At 32.6% G+C, this 20,060-nt stretch overlaps 1 long non-coding RNA gene across 2 annotated transcripts in view; it reads left to right on the top strand.

The window, feature by feature from the left end:
- Window positions 1-736: 736 nt before the first annotated feature.
- Window positions 737-20,060, top strand: part of LOC108494610 — a 30,369-nt gene continuing 11,045 nt past the window's right edge. Inside the window, exons 1-4 of one of the 2 annotated variants that reach the window (XR_001873909.1) lie at window positions 737-854; window positions 1,147-1,224; window positions 13,479-13,610; window positions 18,181-18,279. This is a non-coding gene — a long non-coding RNA (uncharacterized LOC108494610). Of the gene's footprint in view, window positions 855-1,146; window positions 1,225-13,478; window positions 14,389-18,180; window positions 18,280-20,060 lie in introns of those variants that run through there. The other variant, XR_001873908.1, reaches the window with a different exon arrangement.

Consider the following 20,060-nt stretch of genomic DNA (forward strand, 5'->3'; position numbering starts at 1 on the left):
GTAATAGGTGAAAATACACAATATGTGTCACACAGATAAAGTTATTGGTTTAATAACAATCTGTTCTTAATTCTGATGAATAGCACTGACAAAAGACACACAATAGCTTCTAGGTCATTTTTTGTGAAATACTGGGTTCCAGGTCAGCAGCAGTTTCTTTGGACTGTAATGGGAGTTAGTAAGCTATATTTCTGTGTATTGTCTTGAAAATTTAGGGGCAGATGTCATGCAGCAGGCAGCAAACAAAGCTGTCACTGGTCTAAGCAGATTTTGTCAATGCTGTGGTGTTGGTGACAAATTTAAATATCTGAAGAAATAGCACAGTCCTTTATTTCTGACGCCAATTTGGCAAATTTGACTGTTTCGCCTTTGCTCATCTACACCCTTCCCTAATAAGAATTTCATCCACAGATATTGCTGATAAGTGTTCTTTTTCCTCCCTCATAATATTTGCATCAGGAGATAGCACAGAAATAAATATTTTCTCATAGGCTTTTAGTGACATTGCCTGTTAGGAATCATGCAGGCAGACTCCTTCACTCTTTTTCATTCATAAATATGAATTACTGTAGACTGTCAAGCGTTATTCTCTATTTATTCCAGGAGCCATGATCTCTGGGGGTAGCCTAGATATTTATTAGATTTCATTAACATTCTTTGTGACTTTTTAAGTAATAATGGCCAAAGTTCAGACCACTGCTCAAGGATTAATGATTAGCTGGATGTTACGAAAGCATGAGGCATAACTGAAAACCATTAGCTCCAGGTTCTTTTACAAAATAAAAAAATTCCCTGTCCTCCAAAAAAATACTCAAAAGCCCCAAAGCATAGCAGAAGCTTGAGAGACAGAGATAGTAAGTTTGAAACATTGTTTGAAATAAAGCTGTTAAAACTGAAAAATTATAAAGAACTTGTGCACTGTATACAAGTTTGATTAACATTCCATCCATCTTCATACGTCTCTCTAATATTAGCTGTTAATTCCTCTGCAATAGGTGTACATTAAATATACACTTCGCTCATAAACAGCATCTGGAAATGACTGGGTAGAAATAAAGTAAAAAGAAGATGCTATAAAAGAAACATAATAGAAGAAACATAAACATTTTTGTCTATGATTTGCCTTTCCTTTTTTTTTTTTTACAGCACATACTAGGAAGCACTAGAACATTGAAAACCAGCTGTGATAAAATCCTAATGGGAAAAATCCAAATCACTCGAAAGGTAAGTTTTCCCCTAGTCTTCCATGATAAATTCAAGTCACTTTCCTTCCATAAAACATCTTTCATGTAAAGTAACTGAAAATTATCCATACTGAAACACAAAATAATGAGATGACACTCATAGGAAGAGCTTCAATGGGTTTTATAAAGATAACAGGCCAAAATAAATGAAATTGGACCAACTTGCTCACAACATATACATGAATTTTCCAATACCCTGAAGATAAGTTCAGATTTACACTTTGAATCCTGTTCCTTCAGCCCTCAGTGGATAAATTTAAGTTTCAATCCATTTAAATTTACTTAATATTGTTTTTTCCTGTTTTGTTTTGTTTCCTTTACATGTATATGCTGTTATTATCATTTATCTTTTTGTTTTACTTACAATAACACTAGCAAACAATCAAGATGAAACAAAGAAAAATGTAAAGAAAAAAGACTAACTACAATACCGATTAAATCAGTTCTGAGCTTCATATTTATAGCAGGCCATTCAACTATTCTACTTCACCACATTACAAAAAAATAATTTGACTATACATAAGTGATTAAAGGGGAAAAAAAATCATACAATGCAACTATTGTTTATGTACTACCATATCTAATAAACAATTTGAATTATTAGCAAAGGCATATTTCTCAACTACTTACTGTTTCCATAAAGAGTTTCAGAAAAAAAAGAAAGAAAAAATTATTTTTTCTTCAGATCTTTATTTTATGAAAAGAAGGGATTGATTACAACATGTAAACAGACAGATATCTTTTGCTATCTGTAAATCTGATCCCAGTAGAACACAGAAAGAATTCATGTGACTTGGTGACCAGATGCACTTTGACTGACCTTCCCTGTGCAAATGTCGTGTCTGATATTTCTTTATCATTTGTGCTCCTCTTTAACAATTAAACAAGACAGATAAGCAATACTGACATCCTGCATGTTTAGGAGGCATGAGTGAGACCCAAAAAATGTTGTGTATCCTCATTACATATATCTAGCTTAAACTTAATTTCTAATAGGTTTTTGAGTTATATAGACAAAAATTCAATTGTAAAATATGTAAGAATTTTCCCTGAAGTGCTGAGAACTAAACATTTCTGTGAAAGCAAAAAGAAAGAAGATCCACTCCTCTTCATTTGGTCATAAGAGGAACATCCTCTAAAATATTCTTCAGACTGATTAGATGCATTTCCCAGGATTCACCAAAGTGCTCTTTTTAGACATGATTTTCAATCCCAAGTGATTAGATATTTCCATAATTGGCCAGTTTGTGAATGATCTATAGCATACTCTGCAATCATCTAGGTCATTGGTCATGTATTTTTTATAAAAAAGAATTATAATTTCTTGTCAAATTACACAAGCTACCACTATTACAGCTTTTCTAATGGTGATGCTTGTTTCTATCTTACATGTTAGGTTATTTAATGTTAATGTACTTATAAAAGCAATAAACTTGACTTTAATGCTAAGATTTTTTTAGTCGGGGCTTTTTGGTTTATTTTTTTGAGGGAGTTTGTAATGAAAAAAGTCATCAGAATTGTAGAGGTAATGCTTGCAGATGACTAAAAGATATGTTAGACATTTATATAAAGACTGAGAACTGGTGAAATTAGATATCAATATTTACCATATTACTAACTAGTAACTGAACAGAAGATGTAGTAGTGTATCTATGTTCCAATACAATGCACCAGGCCATTTTATGTTGAGGATAGACCCAATAGTCTGATGGAGTATGAGGTAAAGAGTAAAGTTGTAAACAGTGAGTTATCAAATCGAGGTAACTACATACGCAGATTACTCAGTCATGGAAGATCTGTGAGACTGATGAAGCTGAACATCTATAACTACTTTAACTATCACTTATTTTCTTCCTTTTGCAGTATAGACAACATTAGGTTTAATTTTGAAAATAATAAATTCTTAAAAAAAAATCCATTGCAATATATATTTGCATATAGTGCCAAAATATGATTAATAGTGTCTGTTGTTGATTAGCCTATGTTATTTGCTGCCAGTAGTCTGGGATTGGGTGAGATGACTGCCTTGACCCTGTGCCTTGATTCCTATCAGGAACATGTTATTCCATCTTAGAGAGCATAGTAAGCTGAACAAGGGTCCTGCTGGATAAGCACCATGGGGAGACTAAAAAAGCAAGTAACCCAAACAAGCAGCAAAAATTCCTATGATCTCTCTGGGGAGAAGCAAGAAGCAGAAATGTAGGCAAGACTCAAGGGTGTCAGTGAGAAAGATGCTTGTCATAGGCACCAAGTTCTAAACCAAGAACTAGGCTGGAGGAGAGACAGTCCTTTAAGCACAAAAAGGACTGGGAGGTCGCTTTTTTACTTATGTTTTTATTGTCTACCTTAGCAGGTATGTTCTACTTATCTTTAGTTTTGATTCTGTCTTTTATTAACTTTATAGTATGTAAGCTTTTCATGTGGCTTCTGTTATATTTGCTTTAAGCAATGTTAAACTTACCAAGACATTCTGGCTGGCTCAAGGTCTCATCACAGGTTCATTTAACATGTTTTTTTAATTCAGAAATAGACTAAAAAAAATCCACTTGGACATGCTCTCCTCACTTACATGATATGGTTTTATAGACATAGACCTGCCTCACCAAGTTGAAATGAACTTCCTTAGTTTAAATAAAGAATCAAGTGCAGTTGGAAGTATTTTGAATAGTTATTTATGAAAAAACCACAACTGATACTTTGACATTGTGTCAAACTTCCCTGAAAAGAAGAAAATTTGAAAATCAAAATATTTAACTCCAAATAAAATAGTTTTTTATTCACTTCAAAGAAAGAGTCAAGACTATATTTACGCATTAAGAAATGGAGCAAAACTGATCTTTTGTCTCAAACTGATATGCTGCTTGGTGACACATGCTGCAAGCTGCTGGGTTTGGAATGCTGATCTTGCAATTCAGTTTCTCAGCTGTAAGAAATAGAAATTCATGGTTTTATATCAGGATAGAGCTACTTGGAAATAGCCCTTATTTAATTTTACCAGAAGTTAGGTTTCTTAAACACAGATCAGAAACAACAGCCTCTGGAATGCCTGGTTAAACACCAGGTTTTTGAAGTTTTCCAGATTGTCAGAATCAAAAGAATTTCTGAAACAATCATTTTTGCTCTCACTTTTTGTGCCCTAGTCACAGGGAAAAGAGGTAAAGAAGATTGTGCTGGAATCCTGATTCCGTGCACACTGCTAACATTATTTTCTTCTTACAGATTTCAGAAGCAGTTTATTTACTTTATTTCAGATAGTTTTTTGCATGAGAATATTTTTTTGAATACATGTAAATCCAATTTTTGAAAGCAGTTCACTTGCTCCAAAGTTTTCTTCACTGGTAATCATTAGTTTAATATTCTACCACAATGAAGTCCTTTAGAAAATTTACCCTTAGGATTATAACTTCCTTTGTCTTCCTTTAAAAAACAAAACCTTTTTAAAGTTTTCTCTGTTCCCATCTGGTAATGTGTCCCTCATCTTTTCTTCTCTTTAAGTAAGTCAGTGTCCTCTCTAAGACTACTATGAGAGACTCAAAATTACATAGCATAATCTTATGCTATATATTGTGAGCTATTTTGTCCTCAATATGGTAGAGAGGATTTGACCAACAGTTTATCATCCATCTGCCCATAAAACACAGAACTCATTGTACCTCCATGAACAACTAGCTAACCAAGAATCTTGCTCATAAAATATCTGAATGACTTCGGAGTTGTTACAAGTAAGTTATCAATTGACAATTGTAATGATAGTGCTCAGCCCTGCAACAATTTAGAAAATTAATGTGCTCTATCAATGACACATAATTAATTATGTGTTCTGGTTTGCTAGAGAAGGTGTGAATAACTGTATTGATGCCAAACCTATTGCTCTGTATTTACACAGTATGCCTGAAGACTGCTTTCCACAGTAGAAACATGCAAAATTAAAGGGGTTGGGGATGGCTTCAATGACGGTAGAATAGTTCTAGCTACCAGATAATAATTTTAATGTGTGAGTTGATATGAAAAGCAACACTCAGATTTCCAACTCACTGCAAATCAAGTGACATACTGCATAAAATAAATATGCAACAGAGATAAAAAGTATATTTAACTTTATGTGGGCATGTATGGCTCATTGAATACTTTCACACTTTTCATGAGATTTCTTTGAAAAAGCTATGAAATAGAGTGCACCAGGGAAAACCTTTTTATAATAAAGTGTAAAAGAATAACTGATGGATAGTAACTGACAACCAGATACTAAAATGAAACTTTAAAATTCATTTCATCATAAAAATAACAACAAAAAAAAAGATTTATATCTTTACTTTAGAAAAAAGGTTAGATTCCCTAGTGTTACTATAAATCATAAATAAAATAACTTTATTAATCTTAAATAACAAAGACATGAATGAGTACAGTTATTATTTTACAAAAGGTTTTCTCCCTAATGTTTCAGCACTATCAAGGCAACTTTATCCAGGAAACTTTAGCAGTATATTTTATCTACAGCTAAAAAATGGACACAGAATCTTGAACACTTCATATACCAAAACTAATTCTGCATATTATTTCTCTTACTTAAATGAACATAAATCATATCTTTACTCTTAAACCACTTTTTTATGTAATACTCTTTAACAGTTCCCCTGAAAATTGCTTTTAGGTTGCAGTCACAGCACAGCTGCACTTGTAGTTTGTTTTGAGCGTGATATTTTCTGCTGCTAGCATGGTAAGGCACCTTTTCAGTCTCATGAACACTGGGTGTAAAGACAATTTAGGATGTGGGAAATTTGGAAAATTTCAAACATTTCAAACATTTTAAACATTTTTGATTTGTTTACTCCTAGCATCAAACTAATACCTTCTAAAATCTGAATCTGATTCCAGTGCTTCTTACATTAGAAGATGCTCCCACTATTCTAGTACCTACCCTTTTTTTTGTTTCTTAGTATAAATCAAACTCATCAATGATTCCACTGCTTGTTTTATCTTGAAAATTCTTGTATTTTTGTTTGCACAGGCCAAAAGATAAGCCTTTTTGGTATTTTTGAAGCATTTTTTCATGCTATTCCTGAAAAAATAACACATCATTTTCAGAAAGCATTCAGTGTCTGGTGCATGCAACAGAACAAACTTTGACTTTGTGGTTCCAAATATTTTACTGCATGATCTCATAAAACGTATTTAAATTCTCATTTTCTTTTATAACAAATGGGTTAATCTTTGGTATTTCAAAGAAAACCTTGCATGAGTACCAGTGCAACAGTGACATATCCAAGGAGATGTCTTTCTTACTGAACAGGTTGTGTCTTCTGAATTACAACTTTGTTTGTATTTGACTGATTTATTACATAAATTCAAATTATTTGCCAATTGTGCCTGTGATTCAGGTTTAATTTCAAACTTTAAAAAATGTCTAGGGAAGAAGGTATGAAGCATATGTTGCTGAAGTTTCTTAGAAAAGATTTGATGTCTGCACATCCTGTAGCAAAGTGTTCATCTTTAAGATCTGAAAACCAAAGTCCTTAGTCTGGTAGTATGTTATTATGAACTGTATTTTCTTTTGAGATTTTTTCTGTTTATAAATACATTATTATAAAAATAACATGTTTAATATTTTATACGAATATTTAAACAAATATGCATAAATTTATAGATTAATATATCCATTTTTATTTAATCTCTCTTATTTTATATTAATAAGTCTTCAATTAGACTGTTAATATTTCAATTACACTAATAAATTACTGGCTTTACACATCAGGTATTTCCTTTAAATCTATAAAGACATTTTGGGTGTAATAGAAACTGCTCAAATATCTCAACATCAGGTGTCTAGATGTATTTAATTCGCTTCAGTGGTTTGTTAATGGTATTTAAGTCATCGAGTACTTTGAAGCAGAAATACTAGGGGGTTTTAGCTCATTTAAGGAGGAAACTAGATACCAAAATGTGTCACAGAAAGGCAGAGTCATGGAATCATAGAATGTTTGGGGTTGGAAGGGACCTTAAAGATCATCTAGTTCCAACCCTGACAGGGACACCTCTGAGTAGAGCAGGTTGCTCGATGACCGATTCAACCTGGCCTTGAACACTTCCAGGGATGGGCTACTCACAACTTCTATGGGGTACCTATTCCAGTGTCTCACCACCCTCCTGGTAAAAAATTTCTTACTAATATCTAATCTAAATCTACCCTCTTTCAGTTTAAAACCATAATCCCTTATTGTATCACTATATACTCTTGTAAAAAGTCCATCTTCAGCTTTCCCTGTAGGCCCCCTTTAGGTACTGGAAGTCTGCTATGCATCTCTTTGAATGGACTATAAAATTCAGTAACAGAGATACTTTTTTTTCTCTAGCAGACACCAAACTGAACAGAGAGTTGAGCTAAATGTTAATGTCCACAGATTTAGATGACCTCAGTTTAGACTTCAGGTCAGTCTTTGTGATTTGTCTGTGTAATACCTGCAAGCAGACCTTTCTTAAAACAACATAGTATTAAGAAGATTGAATTTCAGCTGAAATGAAAGAATGGAAGAATATGTAGAGGGAAACAATATATTTCTGATTCTTTTCTATGCATACTTTTTCATTTTCTTAGATTATTTTTGTTTCAGAGTTTCTCTGAATCAGAAAAAAAATATAACAAAAAATTTATTCTGGAAATTGCCTGAAAACTGTCTGAAAATCTCTCATGGCAACTAGCTAGTTTGGAAACCTTTATTATCTGAAATTTAAATACAGATACTTTTAAGTCCAGCGTAACACTCATTAATTAGCTGCATAGATACATATTATTGTGTGTTTAGATCAGATTAGAAAGAGTGATGTTTGTTACATAAAAATTTACATGAGAATTTTTGACCTGTATACTCATATGAATTTACAGTGAAGTTTAATATTTTTCTTGTGTTGTATCGTAAAAAAATTCCCTTAGAGCATCAGAGTGGAGCTTCTTTTCTTCTAGAATCACAGTTTAAATATATACTGCTTGCAAAATATCTAAGAAAAAAGGGAAATTCCATTAAAAATAACTATAATAATGATTGTCACCGCATTTTTTTTTTAAAACACATATTCATTTCCTGATCTTGGTAGATTCTGAAAGTAAAAATGCCTAGATTTGTGACCTGGAGATTAATAAATCCAGACCGTTTTATATGAGCTTTGTGGCATCAGATATAAATGTTATCAAAACTTGCTTAGTGTTCTACTGTTTTACTAAGGCTATCTGAGATACTTAATTTTCCTGAATCAAGACAAGCTCTGGGAATAGCTTCCTAGATATAAATAATAGCTGAGAACTTGGCTAAAACTGGGAAGAATTAAAAGAAATTCCACAATTAATTCTTCATCCAGAATTTGTTAGTCTATGTAGATAAGAGGTCACTGCATCTACTCACTGCCAGGAATAATTGAACAAGCCAAATTTCTGCAATAGTTGTAATTTTATGATCTGAACATGGTATCACTGAGACCAAGGGCTTAGAAATTAAAGAAATTAATTTGACATTCATGTGACAATGAAATCTTTTCACTGTACTAGAAAACGTTGGTTTTTAAAAAAATGATAGTAAAAGGCATCGCCTTTGTACCTCAGGGCACAGGCTCGCCCTCAGCTGATCGTTAGGAGGTGAGTCAGTTAAAATGCAAGGTCAGCTATAGAGACAGTTCTTGCTGCTTCCACTGAAGTGAGTAGGCCTAATTTCTGGTGGGAATAAAATGCTGAACTACAGAGATCTGTGGTCTGATTTTTCGTGGCAGCACATGTATTTCATAAAAAACCCTTTTTCCATTTAGTTCTAAGATACAATTTTAAAGGGTCATTTGTTAACACTGTCTGCAAACATATAAGGGCACTTGAACCAGTTGAGCTCCAATTCCATCCAGAAGCAGCAAACCTTACTAGAGGCTTTTAAAATAATTAATAGTCTGAATAAGTCCATTATCATTTAAGATCTATTTTAGCTACACATATTAATATTCTGTTTTTGTAGCAAAGCTATTTAGATACTGCCATTCATTGATAATAAGTCATTTATTCCTCATTAACTGTTAGGATGGATGTAGATACTCATTATAGCAAGACAACAGACTCATTTAACTGCACACAGTACTTGATTATACACACGAACATTGACTGGAATACAAATTTCATTCTACATAAGTCTCAACTTGGTTGTTATTCTCACCATGGGATAAAGTATCTTATCTGCTGTAATTTTTTTTTCTTTTTTAGTGTCTTTTTTAAAAGGCAAGAAAGAACATAATAATGATTGGCAATAATCTCAATTTGGGTAAATACTGACACAAGAAATAAAGGTTTCCTCATGTAAACTGCTGTTGGGTTTTAAAAATGTGCCTTTGCTTGATAGTTCTTCTAAAATTAGTACGGTCTTAAAATAAATGAGATTCAGATTTTAGAAATGTGAGACCTTAACAAATACTCATTACACTGGTCACGAACACAAGCTTTTACTTTCTCATGAAATACAGATATTCTATGTTCCAGCTACAGAAATCAAAGGCCAATCTCTCCATGTCAAGTGGAAATAAAAGTATATTCTCTGTCATCTTTTGCTCTATAACTGACTTATTTTTTTCTATGTTTGTAATTTCTTTCCTTTTGCTTTTCAATTTTAGCTGTTTACACGTATTGAAAATAACTGTGTGTATATGTAGAAGAATTGCAATCACCCTTCAGTTATTATTAAATACTATGCCACTTCCATGCCCAGAGCATTGTACAAGGCTTTTAAGTAATGTAAGAAAATTACAGCTTAGGGATAAACTGAGGCTTTGTGTGATAGCTAGGTCAAGTCTACTGCTCTATCTCACGAAAGGAACTATGACTCAGTAACACAACTGCATTTATTGTTGAAAATATAAGGTAATTTTGTGATGTTTTTCCATGGCCCTACTCAAGGCTTCCCCATTGCAAATATATATGCATGTATCCTGCAAGATATTGGTTCATTCCCAGGGGGTGTACATAGGAACTTCCCTGCATAATCAGTGATGTTTGCCCTTTCTGCAGGCAAATTACTCCTTCTTAAATGCAAAACTAGCAGCCCCACCTACTCTTTATTGAAATACAGAGAATAGGTAACAGAACTGTCCAAAGCAGCTTAAAAACTGGGAGGAGAACAGAGCTCGGATTTAAAGAAGAATAGCTTCATCAAGTCAGTTGTCTCAGATCTGCTGTTCATCTGGTGGAAGGCTTCACAGAGAAATTCCCAGCTGCCCAGAGCAATAGTTCTTCTCTCCCACTCTGAGTGAAGAAGATTGGATTAGCTTTTGGCAACAATTAACACTTCACATGAAGAAATTCAGGTTTTTAGTGTGAGTAAAGTCCTTTTCTATTTCTTTCTGGCATCCTGTTGCATGCACATCCAGACGATGCGATGTCTACATGTGCTATGGCATACATATGTAATGTCACATACATATACAGTTACATATGATGTAACTATACATGAAAACTGAAAAAAAAAAACCAAAACCAAAAAAAAACCCTCAGAGTTATTAAGCAATAATATTTTACCTTTTCTTTGGCATTTGAGATATATTAAGATTGGACTATCTAGCTTTTAAGGACAAAAACTCCCAAAGAAATATTCTGAAAAGCAGACTTTTTTTTAGGAAGACATCTGTGTGGTCAAAACATAATTTTACACTGAAGAATAGCTCTACTGGAGAATGTTCAACTAGCCTTACTGGAAAACTTTTCATATGGAGGAGACAAGACATACAGTATCTTGCAGGACTAAACTGTTTAAAGATCTATGAAAAAAAGCCAGTACAGGATATGCTATATATAGGCAGTAATACTGGAGGCTCCAAGGGCTCCTAATTTCTTCCAGCTGAAACCAGTTTTCCTGATAACTACTCTCTTAATAAATCTTATTAAAGACTCTTTCCATCCACGTTTGAACTTTCTATTCTCTTCCACTTCCTCTCAAGTCCTTAAAAGTTTTTATTTTCTAATGTCAATATATATTTTGGAAATTCTGTTAGTGAGGAAAAAATGTCAAATTATCACATCTGTGAATGTAATAAGACACTGAATACTTTAGAATCAAGAATTAGAGTGCAAGAAGTAGACAACAACATAATTTGTCATAGATTCCATGGCCTGAACATTTTTTAATACTATGTCATTCTTCCAGAATTATGAAAATGTATGTTTTATTAATTTAATTCACTTGATAATTTAGATATTTAAAAAACCTCTAAAAAGATCTAACTTTTTTTTTAAAAAGCTACTACATAGAAGTAAACTACTACAAAAGTAATTTATTAATTGGACCACAAAACTGAAATTCTTGTTATTATATGAATCTCCAAAAAAATATAGGAAATTCTATGTTTCATTATCCTATTGAGCCATACTGAACTTTGTAAGAAAGTAAGTGCTATTTATAATTTTCTTTAAAGTGCACAGTTTAATTGGCAAAATGTCAAGGCTGATTCAATCAGATTTGTGGCATGATCGTTGACAACATTCTCCAAGAATTCTGATTCACATTAGAAATTGAAGACATATGTTGTGGGAGAAGATGCCTTAACAATAAAAATATTGTTGGTTCAGACAGATGGTAACTTTTTTAGTAAGGAAGATGATAGCATGAATGTGACAGCTGAATAAAAGTTAAAACCTATTAAAACTGACAAGGTCAAAGATGGGATGGGGCAACAAGGAGGTGGATTTCAAAATAACTGTTAAAAATAATACTTTATAAAAGAAAAGTTTTCTCTCCATGATGATCTTCATCACCAAAAATATTTGCCTTTTTTTTTTTTTTTGCACAACTGGTACAAAACTGCCACTGTTTGAAAAAAAAAAAAAAAGAGTCCCTAAAGTTCATTCAAAGTTTAATTCTTTTTATCTTGCAAATCAATACTGCTTTATGTTACTGGATTCCTTATTCAGAAGTAGTCTTTCAAGGCCAGACTGTGTAGCCTGTATTCACACGAGTGAACATGTAAGTTCTTCTGCTATAGCCAATAAATTTAATTGCTTATTTATAGATTGGCAACGCATTATGGGTTTCTCTGTTCCTTTCCATTTCCAGAGAGTGACTTTAAATCTTTGTTCATTATTTCATTTCACTTTCCTTTTTTATTTTTTCTTAACTGGTAAGTATTCTTATTTTATCTCGTAGTTAAGTTTTTTTATGTCTATACTTGATTAGGTAGAGTTAAACTTGCTGCTTGGCATCGATAGCACTTTTCAAATAATTCAATTTTGAAAGCTTAAAAGAAAAATAAGAGCTTGAAATATGAAACATTAAAATTACAACCATTTAAGAAAGCCCACCTCCAAATGCCAGTTTCCAATCAGAATTTATAAATTAAACTGCTTTGTCAGTGTTATATAATCTCATGTAAAAGAAAAAAAAAGGTACAGAAATACAGTAATACTTTGACTTGTGATAAAACAATATTATTTGTACAAAGACTAGTTTAAACATATCAGTCATTTTATTTACTTTTCATCATGATAATTTTTCTGCTGAAAGAAAAATATTCTTCTATCAAACATTAAAAAATATTCTATTTGTGCCCTCATAGGCTTGAAATTATTTATCTTAAAATCACATCGAACCATCAGAAAACCTTCCAAAATTAAATTAAATTTAGAAGAAACTGATTCCCCAACATTCAGGAATCAAAATTCTACTATTCCAGAATAAGACAATGTTTTCTCAGAACTATAATGCTGACCCACCCTTCTAAATAGGTTCTTCTCATTAGGTCATTGAAGTTTATATGAGACTTTTAGTTTCTACAATGAATACTTTCTGGGATATTTATTCCACTGAATAGCTACCAATACTTGATGTCATCTTTATTAGGTAAGTGTCATTAAAAGGACAGAGAGAGAGAAAGTTGTAAGATATTTATTGTAAGGAATTGTATTTTCTGCCTAGCACTAAGCAAAATTTCATTAAAGTTTTCTGCTGGATGACGCTGCTACATTACTGTTTACTGACCCAAAGCCTCTTTTAATAACTCTTATAACAGAAATAAAACATGTACCCAGTTGTGGCATACTCATGAGATTTTAGGACAAAGCCATACAGCAGTTCTGGCTACCATCTCAACTCTTATTTACAGTTTTGCATATACCATACTTCGGAGTGCTTAAATTTGAAACAGAGAATTATTGTTATGTGGTATTTTGTAAAACAATGTCATAACCTAATCCTTGTTAATAATGTTGCCTCTTACCTTTTACAGGAAGGGATGAATATGCAGGTGGATTATCCAGGCTTACATGGATACAAGTGTCAGAGCAGCATAGAACTGAGAAAATCTTGAAGTCTTCTTTGCTATTCGGCACTATTTCATGACAGACTCTCATTTCAAATGGTGTGTTGAGGACAACTGATCTAGCACGTAGGGGTAACCTAAATACTAAGTCATCTAAAAATATTATTTCCACTTTTATTGGTGATTATAAAAGATCAGAATATGCACTATCTCTCAGTCAACCATACATTCATTAGAATTCAGCATGAAAAATAACATCTGTATTCTCTGAAAGAAAAATGAAAATTATGCAAGGAAATCACTAAGAAACAAAGACTTCTGAGAAATTTCTCGTTGGTCTTTGGAAGTATTTATGTGACAGAAAATGACAGGCATCCATTTATACCACTTTCATGATACTTTGGGTTTTATGGATTCTGTAGTATGTAACAGCCCCGTTCCAAAATCCTTCTGTAACAGATTCTTATTACAAAAGGAATGATGTTCTTTTTTCACTGAAGGTATCAAACAATTGCTGAGTGCAATATAGACAGGATTTCAGAATACATGATTGGACTTTCTCACAGGAAGGAAAAGGTTTTTTTCAGGAGTAAAAATATTTTTATAATGTGGACAAATCTTTTCCTTTGTTTCTAGGGTAACATCAAACCCCCATCCCTCAGGACTGATATTTTTCTTACTGAAAGCATAATTCCTTCTGATCCAATTGTGAGTTCCAACTGTATTAAGACTGAAGGCTGGAAGTCTGCCACATCCATCTAGAATTTTAATTAGATAAAAGTATGTGCTTAGACTTAAGCACAGACTTAAACTCTTGTTTGAGTGGGATCTGTGTCAGTATCTTGGCAGGAGCTCAACAAATACAGCCCAAAGCAATTAAAAAAATAAGGGCTTTTTTAAGGTAATGACTTTACCTATGACTTCACTGAATGTACAGTCAAGCCCAATAATTGATGAATAAGCTTAAGTTAAACATAGAATCAAATTTATATGGTCTCTTAGACAGCAATGTTAGATGAAGTTTTGTCATACCTGAATTCAAAAGACTCCTAGACACTTTGTCCTATTAAAACAACTAATTCCTCTTTAAAATTTTAGAAATAACTGGGGTTTATATTACTCTAAATACATCAAAAGAGAAAGTCTATGACATTTGAACTGCAAATTTTAAAATTTTCTACTATCTAGAAACAAGTAAAAAATTCCTTAGGAAAGTTAATTTATTTTTTCTTCCACCCTCCAAATATGCTTGACAAAACACATTCCTAATATCCAAATTAGGTCAATTAATTTTTCAGTATTTTAAAGTTGTTATAGGTTTTCTATTTCTTTATCAGAAGTAAAATTAAATATTAGTTATGTGCTGGATTAAGAAAATAGATTTGCTTCCCTAGGAAAGCAAAATAAAGTCCACATAGAAATCAGTCACTTATTGGAATGAAACACCATGGCAAGTGTTTAAACTGCATGAGAAAGAATTCACACCTAAAAGCAGGTGTCTAACAAGATGCATTAAAAAAATCCAGCAACACAGTTTTCTTCATCTGTTCTAGGTTTTTTTTTTTCTATCTCTTCTTTTAATAATAAATGTTTCTTGTGTTTCCATGATATTAGTTTAAAGCCCCATCTTTTATCTACCTCTCTCTGTTACCTGTCCCAAACTTCTCAGTGTATTCTCCAGTGCATTTCTAGCTCCTCTAAGACTTTTATTTGATAACTTTAAAACATTCTGATTTTGAAAGTCTTCTTTAAGTTAGGGTAGCCGCAACATGTCACAACCAGTGTTCATATTTTAGCATGAACTTTCATTTCAGTTCTTCATACAATCTTTTTACTTGCAAATTCAGGATTTAACTTTAAGAAAATAGTTAGATTTCTTTTTCAAATGAAGCTTAGCTCACCCTGCATTCTAAATAGTCATAGAATCTTCCAGATTAATTAGAAGTCCTATAATTTACAGAATAAATTAACAGTTGAGCCAACAGAAAAAGCAGTGATTAGAACATAAATTGTTTTATTATTTTCAGACTGGAGAAAAAGAGTTTGATGCAAAGAGATTCTCACCATATGATTGTTGCTTAAAGAAAAATCAAATTATCTGGGAAAATTAAGATCTATTAATTAGAATATTTGAAACCATGTTGTTAGCTGGGGATGCTGGGAGACTTGGAAATAAAGATATCAATTTTATCTGTTAATTATAAATTATTAGAAAAAGAGGAGAGATAGCTGATTTCCCAAAAAATATCCTTTGATCTAAAATTGGCTCTTAGTAGCCAAGGAAGTTAATGAAAAATCGTGTAGAAGCTATGCCCAGTAGGAATAATAATTTCCTTCTTCTTTAGAAGTTCTGTCATACCTGCATAAATAGATCAGAAGTTATTTCACAATTTCATATGAAACCTGAAACGCAAATATGCCACATAAACACATAAGTGTGTTTCGGATTGTAATCCTACCCAATACATTTTTCAGTCACCTGAACGTATGGAGCCCTGATATCACAAAAACAACTGAATTCACGGTGGATGAGACACCAGGAATGTTTGTGAGAAGCATGATGCCTCTGTTAACCTTCAGGGTTCTGCACAGGCACATTAACATCAAACAGGTAGACTATGCTTGTAGAATCTCTTCTGGGACGTTTCTGCTTTATTTTGACTTACAACAAGGTGCCAGCTCATGAGATCTGGGAAGAAATGAATACCCAAATAAAACTCTAAACTACTATTTTTATTTTTTTTTCCTTTTTGAGGAATGAAAAACCAGCTAAATACTACCCACAAATTTACAGCCTCTGCCTTCTAAAAATATCACAAACTAAACATGTATTAGATGGACTAACAGAGAAAATATTTACCTATAATGGGAAAATCAATTTTTAGGTATGTTTCCACTCTTACAGAAGCAGAAAGTTCAAAATAAGTAAGTATCATGCCTTTGTGCCTCCTGGTTCTTCTGAAATGGAGAAGAACAGAGTAGTCAAACCTCTCAAAACTTTTGTTTTAAGCGTTATCCAGTTATATTTCGGAGTCTGCGTCTAAGACCATGGGTCTGCGGATCAGCATTATAAGCTGCCAGATCTGTAACTCCTCTTTCCATCAGTCCTCTGTATGTTCTTATAAAAAAGGCTTCTGTCCTTTATGTAGCATTCAGTAAAAGGGTTTGGTAACAATTTAACTCAGAAATTTCGTTTAAAATGAAAGGCAGTTTAATCACTTTCTTACTTTCCAGAACATAGGGGCAGTGAACAACTTAAAAATATTCTTGATTTATTTTTTTTTAATTATTTTTTTTAATCCTTATCCATTAGAAGAAAGGATGACATTTTCCTTAAATCATAAATATAGCAGGAGTATTTAGATAACACACTGAAGACTGACATATATTTATCAATAAAACTGACAGCATTTAGTTATCTAAAGGAAAAAAATAAAACCTGTATACATACTTGTCTATATCTCTAAAAATTTTGGGAATATGTAAGAAAAAGAAGAAATATGAGATTTCATTTAAGACAATTTCTATCCCATAATATATATTAATATGCTAGAGGAAATTATCTTAAAAAATATTGATTAAGAAAAGAAGCAGAGGCCTTTTTTACATTGCTTATCTTACTCTAGTTGGACTGTTTCTATGCAAATAAACTGCATGTTTACTTCAAGCTGAGTACCTAAAACTCAGTCTACATAAACTTGCTGAGCACTTCTAAGACATAAGCAGCATAATTTATTTGGCAGCATCCTAATTAATTTGTGTTTTACCACTTTAAAAGTGGAGTTGAAATGTATTTTATTTTTAATAAGCCTTATGTTACTGAGCTACAGCTTTGCCCTCACAGTTTTATATGACAAGCAGGATTACAGAGTAAAGGAGACAAATTAACTGACCTAAACAATGAAGTGGGTTCTCTGCTTCCCTTGGCTCTGTTATGCAGTTACTTGATCGTGCTTTTCAACTGCACTATTTAAATAAAAAATTCTTAAATAAGAATGGCTTTAATGCTGTACATCACTTCTATGATAATTACAGTAATATTGTTGGCACTCAGAAGTCTGTAAATATTTTTTACAGTCTACTAAAGTGTTTTGATGTGGCATTTATTAAATCAAGGAAAACTGAAAGAGAAAATAAGATACACTACCGTGAACTGAAAGATAATAAAGACAATAAAGTGGCACTGATTCATAATATTTGTATACTTGTTCTACACTGAACTATGACTAGCATTTAATCATATTACCAAAAACTTTTATTCCTCTGGTCTTTGGCCTTCTTTCCTTTACCACAGAGAATTTGAGGTGAGGTAGTTACAAACTCATTGATCTCTTTGAAATTAGGCACAAGTAAATTCTGTTTGCTGATATTCACAGTCTTCTTCATCCTTGCACCAGGTTTCTGATAGAGCAGGAGGCAAGCATGTGAGTCAAATGTTCAGCCCATAAGAAGGAAAATATTTCATCAACAATATATTATTACAGGTCGTAGATTTAGCACAACTTTCAGAGGGGCTGGAAATTTTCAGAGATAATAGCCTAGTTTATTTTGGTTAATTAACCACTGTAACAATCAGTAGTTTTCCTTTTTTTTTTTTTAATTCTTTCCAACAATAATGGTCTATGGGATTGGTTTTTTACTTGGTTTTATATGTGAATATTTTTGGCAGGAGAGAAAACTCCAAAATACATAAGCATTTTTTGATTTTTATGGTAGCAGCAAAGAACATTGTAATGTCACCTGAATTCACCACCAGAATGAGCAACAGGTATGTACTTTTTTAGCAGCCAAAATATTGTTTGCATTTTTTCGGTATTTACTTCTCTTTCATCAATTATTATAGACCTTGACTGCTCTTACTTTCATATGCAGATCTGTGTAAAACTCTTCTAAAATAGTGATGTCATATGATCAAGGGAAACTTATCAAAGAAAGTTTTACATTTTCTAATAAGCTAGAACATATGAATATACATCATAAGATAATACATACTATTTACTTCCTTATAGTTTTCATTTAGCCTGACTGACTGTAAGGCTGAACCCAAGAATAAATCTGCAGTAATTTCCTTAGGTTCGGTGTTTTGACATGGAGAGGTTCTCAATGAAGGTCAAGATCAAAATCTATAATCAAAACTGTATAGGTACTTTTAAGATTTTTGAAAGGCACATCTTATATTACAGGCAAAGAACAGGTAAATAGTTAATGAAAATACATTTTGAAAATAAATTTGATACATTTTAGACTGACAACTCAGCAATATGAATTGATCAGTTTGAATGACAACATAAATGCCGTGCCAAGAATCCTATAATTAAGGTGATCTTTCATAGTGGTCTTGGAATTAAAGTGAAATCTGACAGCTTCTCTGTGGAGAAAATGGAAATGGACATACATCTGACTAGACTTTAATTGTGGAGGGATGCAGTACTCTATTTTCTTAGTTACTAATAAATTTTTTTGACAAAAATAAAAGAAACTATATAAACAGCCAGTGTAATTAGGTTGAGTAAGGTGGATATAAAACAAAATTCGATTCAGATTCTTTCCCATTGATTAGCTCAGACTAATAGTGTAGCATATTCCCACAGACTACATTATTGATACTCACAAAGAGAATTTCCAGAAAAAATCAGCAGCTCTAAACTTGAAGAAGCAAATAAACCCATAAAATCTCAGAAAACTGAGGGATTTAACTTGTACTGCTCTACTGAGTGAATTACAATTTCAGCCTAGTCAGTTGTAATAATGTTTACTGCTTGTATACAGACACTTGAAAATTACTGTTACAGAAATATGTTGAATGTAAGGCATTAAAAATTGCCACAGGAATGAAGTCTTTTAAATGTTGTAAAAGTTATCTTACCTTCTATTTGGTTGAACTATAATGCAATATACTTTCTTAACTGACAAATAAGTTGATTCTTGCTATTATTTGTATTACCATAATTCTTAGAAGTCTATTAGAGGCCAGGATCTCTCTGCCAAACGTGAGCCAAGAAGACAATCCCTATCCAAAGAATTTTCAAACTAAGTAAAAGACGAGACAACAGATGGAGTGAGACAGATGGTTGGAGGCTAGGAGTAGTAAAATAAAGCCCAGAGATCATATTAGGCAGTGGTTTTAGAATCTATGAATTTACCAATAGTCAGATACTTTGAAGACAGCATGAAAAACCAGAATTTTAATTGACTTTCTGAGGAATTACAATGAAGACCTGAAGATATCTATAAAGGCTTCTTGTGTGGGGAAATTAACATTTTTAATATCTATCTATCTATCTATCTATACGTACATTTATATGTTTATGCATACATAGATACGTATGCATATCCAGGATGGACCCGCCACTGATCAAGGCTGAGCCAATCACAGAAGGTAGTAATATCTTTGTGTTAACATATTTAAGAAAGAAAAAAAGTTATTGCATAGATGTAGCATGTTGACCCTGGCTGGCCACCAGGAACCCACTAAAGCCATTTTCTCACTTCCCTCTGCAACTGGACATNTTCTGAGGAATTACAATGAAGACCTGAAGATATCTATAA

This window comes from Lepidothrix coronata, unplaced genomic scaffold, assembly GCF_001604755.1.
Source record: "Lepidothrix coronata isolate B3197 unplaced genomic scaffold, Lepidothrix_coronata-1.0 Scaffold26, whole genome shotgun sequence".
In the NCBI taxonomy this organism is placed as follows: Eukaryota; Metazoa; Chordata; class Aves; order Passeriformes; family Pipridae; genus Lepidothrix; species Lepidothrix coronata.